Source organism: Dromiciops gliroides, chromosome 1 (genome assembly GCF_019393635.1).
Source record: "Dromiciops gliroides isolate mDroGli1 chromosome 1, mDroGli1.pri, whole genome shotgun sequence".
NCBI classification, from domain to species: Eukaryota; Metazoa; Chordata; class Mammalia; order Microbiotheria; family Microbiotheriidae; genus Dromiciops; species Dromiciops gliroides.
The window spans coordinates 90,896,770-90,909,379 of record NC_057861.1 but is presented as its reverse complement, the minus strand read 5'-3'; the positions used below and the strand labels follow the sequence as shown (position 1 = coordinate 90,909,379).

General features: G+C 40.2%; 1 pseudogene; it reads left to right on the top strand.

Moving 5' to 3' along the window:
- LOC122746055 overlaps positions 1-11,485 on the top strand; it is a 47,130-nt pseudogene extending 35,645 nt beyond the window's left edge.
- The last annotated feature ends 1,125 nt before the right edge of the window (positions 11,486-12,610 follow it).

Here is a 12,610-nt window from a genome sequence, read left to right as displayed (position 1 = left end):
CTTTTTTTTTCACTTTCCTCCCCTCTAGCATTTTCCAAAAGAAGCATAAAAGTAAATGTTCTGACAAAGAAACACAAATAAATTGGGCAAGGTGAGCTCACCCATTGCCCCAGCTCTAAGAAATAGGTGGTTACAACTTGGCCTTTCACAGATGGCTCAGAAAAAGAAGTCATCCAGTGGGGAGTGAAATTGGTAGGTTTCAGTGTTGATGGAAATTTCATTGGGAGAGTGTCAGAAGACAAATATGGTCTTTAAGTCTTTCTTTACTATCTACCAAATGGCCACAAGCTTATTTCTCACTGCATCCATTTTGAATTAAGAGATATTTCAATCCACAAACCAGAAAAATGTTTCTAAAAATATAGGATATAAAAATATATCCTATGCTTTCTGTTCTCTCCAGGCTGTGTCTAAATTAGACTTGCATTATGATTGTGGTTGGCTCACCCCCCTTTTCAGGTTTTTGCTCTTAAGCTCTTGCTTTACACTGCATGGTGCTTTGGACATGGTTAGCACATAATTAATGTTTCAAAAATAAATGAACAAGTGAGTGAATGAATTATGACAAAAATTTATAAAAGGGAATATTCAGTTGGTACAAAGTAAAGGCATTTGTGCTTGCAATAAAAGTGGCTCTAGACATGGACCCTAATACCTATGTTTGAATCTTTTTTTGCATATTTACTAGGTGCATGATCTCAAACAAGTTACTTTATCTCTCTTGGGCTCAGTTTTCATTTTCAAAATAAAGGGTCCATTCCTTCATTCAGATGGCAATGAATCACTCAATAAGCATTTACAGAGTACTTACTATGTTCCAAGCACTGGAGATACAGAGCAAGACCAAAAAACAAACAAAGAAAAAACAAATCATGATACCTTTCCTCAAGGATCATACATTTTATTTTTTTTATTATTTTTTTTGCAGGACAATGAAGGTTAAGTGAATTGCCCAGGGTCACACAGCTAGTATGTGTCAAGGGCCTGAGGTCAGATCTGAACTCAGGTCCTCCAGAATCCAGGGCCAGTGCTTTAGCCACTGCACCACCTAGCTGCCCTAGGATCATACATTTTAATGGAAGAGATTACCTGCAAATAATTAGGAACAGCCCAGATTTCTGTAGAGTAGTAAAAAGTAACATGAAAATGGAAAGCATTAGCATGTGAGGGAGAGGGAAAGAAAGATTTCACAAAGAAGGTGAGGTCCAAGCCGAGTCTTGAGGAAATCCAGGCAAATTAAGAAACAGGTGAGGTGATAAAAGATTCTAGGCAAGGGGAAAAGCTAGGGAAAAGGCACGGAAATTAGACATAGAATATTATTTGCAAGGAATAACAAGAGGGGCAGTGTTGTTGATGAGTTAATTGAAGAAAATAAGATTTAAGAGAGCTGGAAAGGTGGGAAAAAGGAGGGTAATTAAGAGCTTTAAATGATACCCTGAAAATTTTATATTTGATCCTAGAGATAATAAAGAACCACTAGGACTAGGAAGTGTGTCAGGGGGGTATGCTTTATATTAATGGATTTATGCATAGATCTATGGTTAGATCCATGCTTTAGAGGAGGTGAAAATCACCCTGGCAAGTAAATGGAGGAAAGATTAAACTGCCAAGAGACTTGAAGCTGGGAGACCAATTAGAAGGCTACTGCGTTTTTCAAGGTGAGAGGTGATGAGCTTGTATCTGTATCAGTAGAGAGGAAGACATACAGGAAAGTAGGCTTGGGAAGCTCTTGTCAATGAGTGAGGAAAAAAGTAAATAAAGGAATTCATTTTGTTGTTGACTGGTTCTGATCTCAATGATTGTCAATTGTTTAGTTGGCTAAAAATAAACAAAACAAAAGTAATTTCAATTTGTCAGCAAGAGACCTTGTGTAGTACTTAACACAATACGTGGCACATAGTAGTTGCTTTATAAATGTTTATTTATAAATTGATTCTCCTACCATTTTCCACCACATACTTGTGTGAGTGAGCATTTTCACTTTATACTTGTTTTAAATAAAAATAGGGAATAAAGTCAATATGCATCCAAATTTAAGACTGTTTAATATCGGGCCAATTATCAAAAACCTTTCTTTAAGTAAAAAAGTTCAAATTTTAAATTAAGCATACATGTGATGATTATATTATGTTAAATATTTTCCTAGTTATAATATTTTCATTAAAAGGTAATATATGTACTATATATATATATGTTTTTATACATATATATCCCACAAAATGTATTTTTAAAAGATAATTAAAGCGAAATATTGAAGATAATAGTAAGTATATAAGGTCCTCCAGGATTACTTTACTTAATTTTTATAGAATGACCTATACAAAATATTTATAATCATTTTATAATCATATTTTTTAATTTTATGTTTGAGTTTTCATAATTACAGGTAGAATACATTTCATAAGTATAATTACATTTAATTTTAGGCCTTTTGTAGAAATGTTATTGTAGAGATTGTAAGATATATGTATATATATGTATATATGTACATATATACACTTCAATATGAATATTATTAGAACCTTATTAAATTATCATTTCATTCACAATACTTTTTATTGTAACTGAAAGGGATTCTTGGAAAAACAACAGAAGAAAATCTTTGGGAATGCAATAGAGGAAAAGGAGACAATACTCTCCAAAATAATGGAATGATGTAACTCTGAATCAAGACAGTGTTGAAGAAATTCAATGATGAGTGAGAAGCAAAGGCTCATCAAAAATCTATTAATGATTTTCTAGATATCTTTTCACTTGAAATTCATTATGACTAAACTTGAGTAATTGTAGGACATAGAAAGGTAGAGTAGGCAGGGCCCTCTTATCTCAACTACTGGTGAAAATTGAACTATCCATGTTAAATTTAAAATTTGGAACATTATTTCTTTTACAGGTATAATATTATAAATTGTTTGAGGATAAGTAAAGGGACTGTCATTTCAATGGTATAGAGGTACTTTCAGATGATGAAATTCCTCCTTCTAATGCAAATCAACCCCTTTTCTGTAACATATAATATTAGATCAAGTTCTTTACAAGCCCACCATAGAAAATAATTCCTTAAAATTAGAATTTGGCAAATGGAAGCTAATGACTTTATGACAGATCATGAAACAATAAAACAAAATCAAAATAATGAAAAAATAGAAGACGGTGTGAAATATCTCAGTGGAAAACCAACTGACCTGAAAAATATAGCCAGAAGAGGAAATTTTAAAATGATTGGACTGCCTAAAAACTATGATCAAATAAAGATCCTAAATATCTTATTTCAAGAAATTATCAAGGAAAACCACCCTGATATTCTAGAACCAGTGGGTGAAACAGAAATTGAAAGAATCTAGCAATCACCTCCTGAAAGAAACTCCCAGTAAAATTATACCCAACTTCCAGAGCTCCCAGGTGAAGGAGAAAATATTGCAAGTAGCCAGAAAGAAACAATGAATGTATTGTGGAGCCACAGTCAGAATAACACAAGATTTAGCAGCTTCTAAATAGAAGGATCAGAGGGTTTGAAACATCATGTTCTAGAGGCCAAAAAGAGCTAGGATTACAATCAAGAATTAATTACCCAACAAAACTGAATAAAATCCTTCAGGTGAAAAATATGAACATTCAATGATAAAGAGGATTTTCAAGCATTCTTGATGAAAAGACAGAGTTGAATAGAAAATTTGACTTTCAAATACAATGCTCAAGAGAGACATAACTATATAAACAGGAATGGGGAATCATAAGGTATTTTAAATAGGTTAAACTGCTTACATTCCTACATGGGGAGATGATTCCTGTAACTCTAGTGAAATTGCTCATTATTAGGGCATTTAGAAGGAGTTCTTATAGACAGAGGGCCAAGGTGTGGGTTGAATATGAAGGGATGATATCTAAAAAAAAAATAAAATTAAGGAGTGAGAGAAAAGTGGAATGGAGAAGGGGAAGAGGAGAGGTAGAATGAGGTAAATTATCTCACATAAAAGAATAAAAACAGTTTTTAAGGTGGAGGAGAAAATGTGGGAAGTGAGGGGGAGTGAGTGAACATTACTCTAGTCAGAATTGGTTCAAAGAGGAAATAACAAATATATTCAACTGAGTAGAGAAATCTATCTTACTCTGCAGTAAAGTAGGAGGGGAATGGGATAAGAGAAGGGTAAGGGTTAATAGAAAGGAGGTCATATTAGAGAGGAGGTATTCAGAAAGAAAACACTTTTTGGAAGAGACAGGTGAAAGGAAGAAAAGAATAGAATAAATAGGGGAGGAAATGGGATGGAGGGAAATACAGTTAGAAATAGTAGCTGTGAAAAAAAAATTGAAGCAAATGTCTCTGATAAAGGCCTCATTTCTCAAACATAGAGAATTGAATCAAACTTTTAAAAATAAGAGCCATTTGCCAATTGATAAGAGATCAAAAGATATGAACAGTTTTCTGATGAAGTAATCAAAGCTATCTGTAGCCAAATGAAAAATGCTCTAACTCACTATTGATTGGATAGGTGCAAATTAAAACAATTCTGAGGTACTACCTTATACCTATTGTTAAGGGTTAAAATTCTAGCTAAACTGTCTAAAATATCTAATGAGTGGTCGCCAATAAATTATAAGCTTTAGCAAGAGTTAGGTTTTTAAGCATTTATTAAGGAGAATAAGAATTTGGTAAAGAGAGAGAGAAAGGCCTAGATTCCTATCTATTAAAGGGAGAGCACATTTCTAGCTCCCTTCTCCGCCAGCGTCCTCAGGAAAAAAAAAGAGTGAGACTGAGCGCCCGTCTCTTCCTTCCTCCTCCCACTAGTCCGCATCACTTCCTGACTCCTGGTCTTGCCCTCAAAGACCTTCCCTTCATGGGCAGAACTCTTCTACAGTAAGTATCCAGCAGGTGGTGTTATTCCAATCGTTACAGTCCCCCCTGTTGTTCCTCAAGAAACAAAATGTTTCCTTGACGGAACAGTAAAAAGAATATAATAACTATTGCTAACTAATAATATGTGAACAACAATATAGAAAAGGAAGAGAGGAAAGTTTTGTCCAGAGGGGCGATTTTTTTTTTTTCCTCATGAACCGACGCTTTGACATTAGTCTTGCAAAGGGAGGGCCTCTGCAGAGAATACATGTTACAGATGGTGTATATTATAACAGAAAGAGAAAAGAGAAAAAAAAAAAAAAACAACAAAACAAAACTGTTCATTTAAAGTCTCTGAAAGTCTTTTCTCAGATGTCCTCTAGGTGTAGTCGTAGAATGGAAGTCTTTTCAGGGGTTGAGGTATGGATGCTGGTAATCAGCCAGGAAATTTCCTACAAAATTGAGCTTAACACAACTTTAAAATAGCTTTGTCAATAATAAAATCAAACAATGAAAGTTCTCAAAAACATGTCTAAGGGAATTCAGAATCTTAGTTGTTACACATGAAACATATAATAAAACAAAAATTGAAACATTCTTTAAAATTATAATCTTACTATAGTCCCCCCTCATGGAGGGTAATTGAGAAGACAATTGCTGCAATATTAATTAATAAAAATAATTTTTATCTTTGTTTTATCACTTTTTGCATCATCTGCCTAATTATCCTCATGCCATTATGAGAAATTTAAAAATCTAATATAATTGGTAACAGGTGTCAAGGCCCAAATTCAACACTGTATTTATCATGGACACCTGAGATAATTATGGGGGTTACCATAAAAGAACAGAGAAATGATGGGATATGAGCATTCCCACACTTGAGCAATATATACTGCCCATACAGTATGCCAGGCTTAAAATAGGTGGATGGAATATACGTCCATGCCACCGAACATATTGGAGGAAACTGAGTCAGACTTAATCAGATGCATGGGATTGAGATGTCCATGGCATCAGGCATATAGGAGGGAGCATAGAAGCCAGGTGTAGAAGTGAGATGGGTGGGATCAATACTTCCAGCCATCTGTACAATATTGTGGGGAAAAAAGAGTATAAAATATTAAACCAAGAGAATCCAACCTCAACATTTGTCAAAAGCCGTTCCATCGGCCATACCTTGACTTCATGCATGTCTCCCCTCATGTGACAGTTCAGTGTCTGCTCCTTGAGCAATATGTATTCCTCTTGTGATTGGATGGCACCTTGGCCAACTGGCATCTGATAACTCAGAATAAAGGCAATTAATGTCTTAAATGATAAGTTCCCATAATCCAAGTCTCATATGGATTTAAAATTGAGGATAATAAATGATTGCAAAAAATGTGAATACATCTTGACTCAAAATATAATATATAATTATGCAACAATTTCAAATAATACCCTTTTTTTTTACTTAGTATACAATTACTTTTGTGAAAAATCAGAACATACTTAAATACAAGTTAAAGCACAACAGAATCTCAAAGAACTTTTTTTTTGAAAAAAGAAAACTTTACAAATGTTCCCCTCTTTTTTTTTTTTTTTTTGAATATGCTTATCAAAAATAATACTTCTAGAATCAATTTACACTTGCCATGGCAACCAATTTGCCAGGGAAATGCTTTAAAGAGTTTGATCAAATAATCAGTTGAGAAAAATAACAAAAACAAACAACTCAGAATATGGGAGCACAATACTCCTAGAATTAACATTGTATTATGAAATCAAAACCATCTTGCAATGTTTCAAAATTAGATAGACAAATGAATAGAAGAAAATACACATGGAACAATAAAAGACAATGAAATTCAAACTAAGGAAATCTAAATGAATATGAACTTAATATCAATAAGAGTATTATAAAATATAAACTTGATCACATGACTATAAAAAGCTTTTACAAATATTCTCCTTGTTTTAAAAACTAAGTATAAAACACAATCTCAAAAGCATGAAAATCTCTATGAAAATAAACCCATACCATTAATTTCAAAATGTAGATGTAATAGCATAGAAATCCTATGTAACCTCTGAACTGACATTAATACTCTGAGTGAATTCAGAACACTTCTGATTTCGGTATCTAAAATCCCCAATACTCATATCAATACTTGCTGCTTACTTCTACATTTCTGTACAATATATACCCTTCCTGGCAAAAGAAGCGGAGTCTTGAACTATGGTGATGATTGTCATTCTTATTCAGCTTAAGTTTTTCTTCTTTAACCCCTCTATATTGTCTGTCGGGCTTTTCACCATACAAATGCTTTATAAGATTACTAATTAAAGACAAAAGCAGGTTAGCAAAATTATGAACAAAACGAGCATATCTGGAATTTAAAGAGTTTTCTAAGATTGTCTCAAAAGCACAGCCAGGCCAGGGAAGGGCTGAGCCTGAAGCTGCAAATGCAGGTAGAAAAAGTTGAGCATGCGCTTCAGATCTCTGGACTTCCCAGGCAGGGGAAGCTATGGGCTTGGCCATAGGAGGAGTAGAGGGTGGGGTCTGGAGAGGAGGGGAGGGACCAGAGCAATTTGAATCAGACTTGATTTTGAACTCAGGCCTGGATTCCTCTTCCCCCACTTTGCCTCCAGGTGCTAGGGGATTAAAAGCTTCTAGAGGGTGGGTCATTGCCTCCAGGCATGCAAAATTAGAGCAACAATTAGTGTTAGAATTGGGAAAAGCTGCAGGAATCTCTTCAGGTTTCTCTGAAAAAGCATGGTTGGGAGAGGGAGTGATATTTCCTTGTGTGAGTAAGTTGCTGGCTCTTTTAACAAAAATAAAAAGAAAAATAGAAATCCACAAAAACAAAGCATTAACATGATCTTATCTCCCATTTGTCTGGTTAAACAGACTAAAATCAAAAATAGGGTAATTAGGGAGTTTAAAAGGTCCATTCGAAAAAATTTAAAGGAAAACACAGCCAGTGCGCCAGTACTTAGCAGTTAAAGGGAGAGGGAGGGGAAATTTCTTACCCAACCAGCAGATCAGAAGACTGAGGGTTAGCTTTCCTCTTCGTGGTCAGCCATCTGTTAAGGGTTAAAATTCTAGCTAAACTGTCTAAAATATCTAATGAGTGGTCGCCAATAAATTATAAGCTTTAGCAAGAGTTAGGTTTTTAAGCATTTATTAAGGAGAATAAGAATTTGGTAAAGAGAGAGAGAAAGGCCTAGATTCCTATCTATTAAAGGGAGAGCACATTTCTAGCTCCCTTCTCCGCCAGCGTCCTCAGGAAAAAAAAAGAGTGAGACCGAGCGCCCGTCTCTTCCTTCCTCCTCCCACTAGTCCGCGTCACTTCCTGACTCCTGGTCTTGCCCTCAAAGACCTTCCCTTCATGGGCAGAACTCTTCTACAGTAAGTATCCAGCAGGTGGCGTTATTCCAATCGTTACACTATTATATTGGCTAATAAGGCAAAAGAGGACAATAACATGGTGCTGTGGGGAAAATGAGACATTAATACTCTGTTCCTAGAGTTGTGATCTGATTCAATCATTCTATAGAGCAATTTGGAACTATGCACAAAGGGCTATAAGACTATACATACCATCTAGCCAAACAATACCACTACTAGGTTGTATCCAAAAGGAAATTTTTTAAAAAGAAAAATGACCTATATGTACAAAAATATTTATAGCTGTTCTTTTCTGGTTGCAAAGAATTGGAGATGTAGGGGATGCCCATCAATTTGGGAATGGCTGAAAAACTTGTAGTATGTGATTGTAATGAAATGCTATTGTGCTATAAGAAATGATGAGCAGGGTGCTCTCAGAAAAACCTGTAAAGACTTACATGATCTGATATAAAATGAAATGCATTGTGTACAAAGTAACAGCAACATTGTAAGATGATCAGCTGTGAATGACTTAGCTATTCTCAGCACTACAATGATCCAAGACAACTCTGAAGGACTTATGATGAAAAATGTTGCCCATCCCCAGAGAAAGAACTGATGGTGTCATAATACAGATTGAGGCATACTTAAAAAAAATGTTTCTTTATTTTTCCTGAAGTATTTTTGTCCGTTTTATTTAAAAATGACTAATATGGAGATGTTTTGCATTGTGAAATTGAAATTAATTACTATAGACACATGTTTTGGATAAGTTTTTATTAATTTATCAGTATTACACTAGAAAGGGATTGACCACAAGTCTCCTTAACTTCTCATGGTCCCAGGTCCAGGTCGCAGAAGAGGAGACAGAGCGAAAGCTTCAGCATGCTAGTTTAACATGAGCAGGAGAAAAGGCCCCAAAAAGTACATGTGGTCTCCCAGAGAGACAGCATGTGTTCCTAAGGAGACCCATGAGAGAGAGAAAGAGAGAGACAGAGAGAGACAGAGACAGAGACAGAGAGACAGAGAGAGACAGAGAGAGACATCAAGAGGGGGGGGGGCACATGGTTTTTTGTCCCTTTTGATAAGATGTGGGTCATTATACAACAAATCAAATCTAATTGTGTCATTATATATCAAAGAAATCTAATTTCTTAGTATTATTCAAATAGACTTAGTTGACATGACTTGAAGGTGGGTTTATTATAATGAAGTCCAAGAATGACATCAGGTAAAATAATGCAAGGACCTCACTCAAACTGATCAGGGCAAAGCCCATTCACCTAAACCTGGTTTAATCTCATCAGTACATTCTTGGGATATCTAGACAAAAGAATCTGTCTCCACCTAAATCTCCTTTTCTTTCCTTCTGTTTGTCCCAGGTGAGATTTGATGACCAAGTCTCAAGGATACTGGACTTTTTGAGGAGGGTGTATCCCAAGAAATTGATTATTAATTATTTTCTCACAGTAAAAATAATGTATAATATTTGTTTTTAAAACTTTGAGTCCTACCTTTTCCCCCCTCCTCTCTCCCTACTTTATTTTTCCCCAATTAAATGCAAAAATAATGTATAATATTTGTTTTTAAATAACATTCATTTTAAATAAATGAAGTTGTAGATTTCATTTACATATTAGCAAAAATAAAGATATATTTTTCTCCTTCCATATTCATAGACTACTTGAAATCTATCCATGGAGAGAGGTCACTGGAATTCAGGTAAAGAACCCCCTCCTTTAAAGAATTGTCTTGAGCACTGAGAGGTTAAACTACTTAAGCAGGGTCATATAGCTAGTGTATGTCAGAAGTAAGAATTGAGCCCATCCGTTGAGTGGGAATGTCGGGGCCGGAGCCCGCAGAGCCGCCGCCCCCCTCCCAGCACCCGCCTGCTTCCCTCCCTCCTGCTCTCCTTTCCCCTCCCGGTTCTTGCCGTTGAGGCCCCCGGGGTCTGGTCAGAGATGCCGTCGGAGAGCGGGGCTGTGAGCCCGGACGCAGCAGCGGTGGCGGCGGCTGCAGCGGCGCCCCCAGCCCTGGTCACCCCCGCGGCAGCCCCTCCCCACAAACGAGACGGGCTCAGCCCGGAGCGTTGCTTCGGCGCCCCACGACGGCGCTTCACCCGGTCGAGCTGGACGCAGGTGCAGAGACTGGACGCCCTCCTGGGCGAGGAGGTCCCCATCCACGGCCGGGGCAACTTCCCCACGCTGACTGTCCAGCAGCGCCAAATCGTGCAGGTGGTCCAGAGCCGTCTAGAGCAGCTGAGGGTCCCTATCCACAGCATCCGCCTGAACGGCTCAGCGGCCAGCCACGTCCTGCACCAAGACAATGGCCTGGGCTACAAGGATGTGGATCTCATCTTCCGAGTGGACCTCCAAGACGAGGCCGCCTTCTAGCTGGTGTGAGACGAAGTGCAGGCCTGCCTCCTGGACCTCCTTCCGGCTGGCGTGAACCGGTCCAAGACCACGCCGCAGACCCGGGCCAAGATTATGCCGCAGACCCTGACGGAGGCCTACGTGCAGAAGCTGGTCAAAGTGTGCACGGATGCGGACCGCTGGAGCCTCATCTCCCTGTCCAACAACAGCGGTAAGAACTTGGAGCTTAAATTTGTGGACCGCCTGCGGCGCCAGTTTGAGTTCAGCGTGGACTCCTTCCAAATCATTCTAGACTCCATGCTTTTGTACAGCCAGTGCGCCTCCACCCCCATGTCTCCACCCCACGGTCATGGGCGAGAGCCTGTATGGAGACTTCGATGAGGCGCTGGAGCACCTTCGGCACGGGCTGATCGCCACCCGCAATCCCGAGGAGATCCGAGGCGGGGGCCTGCTCAAGTATTGCCACCTCCTGGTGTGCGGCTTCCGACCCTGCCCTGGCACATCTGCCCAGGCCCTGCAGTGTTACATGTGCTCACGCTTCTTCATCGACTTCCCGGACTTGGGCGAGCAGAGGCGCAAACTGGAGCGCTGCCAGCAGGCCCACTTTGGCAGAGGCTCGGGCCGGCCTGCTATGCCTGCCTGGTGACCCTGCACAGCGTAGTTAACGAGAGCACTGTCTGCCTCATGGGTCACGAGCGGCGATAGACGCTCATTGCCATGTTGGCCTTGCGGGCCCTGGCTGAGCAGGGCCTGGTGGCTGGCACCACCTTGGCCTGGCACTACGAACCCACTTCCTATCCTGGCAGTGACGGGGCCACCCCTACCCTCAACTACTATGTGACCCCCCTCCAGCCGCTGCTGGCTTGTGGCCACTCCTCTTACCCGACCTGGCTGCCTTGTAACTGAGCTGAGAGGGGTGCAGGAGTTGGGGTGGGTGGGGGGGAATCGGTCCCCAACCCCAGCAGGCTCCAGCAGTCGCACACTCTGGCCTATTTGCTGTTGGGTTGAGGTGGGGTGTGGTTTGGGGGGTCTAAGGAGTTGGTTCTGATCAAGCCCAGCTAGAGGGGGCAATGGGGGTCGCAGCCTGGGGGGTGGGGGAGTTATTTCACAGTGTGGGGTCAGTCTAGTCCTCAGTTCTGTTAAGTCTTGTCAGACCTACTCCAAGCAGGACCCCATCCTTCCAGCTGTGGCTCCCCCCTCCCCCCCTGCAAACCAGGCTCCCTGCCCTCCAGAAGAACAAACTTGGGCTCCCCCCAAATGTGCTTTGGGGGAAGAACAACTAGAAGCTGCTCAGAGCCAAGCCTAAGGAACAAGGGGGGAGGGTGGCAGCAGATATGGAGCTGACAGGTGTGTGTCCAAAACAAGGCATGCCTATGGGGGGTTGGGGGGTGTGTGTGAGAAATTTCCTGTACAGGAATTTCGCCATGTTGGAACAAGATCAGATGAGGGAATTTCTGTGTAACCTCCCCTGGGGCTACTGCTGGGTGGCCTTGATGAGGGCCTGTCACTGCCCCTGAGTATATGTCAGGTAGGCCAAGACAGGCCATTGGAAAGGAAGAATTTTGGGGGGACGGTGGGGTGTGGGGAGCCATTAAAGACATTTGCCAGCTTGGCTTTTGAGAACTTGTTTAGCTATGCGGGCTGGGCATGCTCAGAGGGCATGATGCCAGCCCGGCCTGGGCAGGCTCAGCTGTGGGCCTCAAAGACCAGTGCCAAATGTTACCCCCTGGTGCCTGCACAGAGCAACCTGGGTTTCCTCCTCCCCAAACTCTCCCCTCAAGAAAGACCTGACCTATGGGAAACTGGCTAGAGATCTGGCCTTAGGAAGAGATTGGTTATTATTAATAGGGTAGGACAGAGCAGGGCAGCTAGGTGCCACAATGGATAGAGCTCCAGGACCTGGAGTCAGGAGGACCTGAGTTCAGATACTAGCTGCATGACCTTGGGCAAGTCACTTCACCCTGTTTGCCTCAGTTCCCTGATCTATAAAATGAGTTGGAAAAGGAAATGGCAAACCACAACAATAGCTTT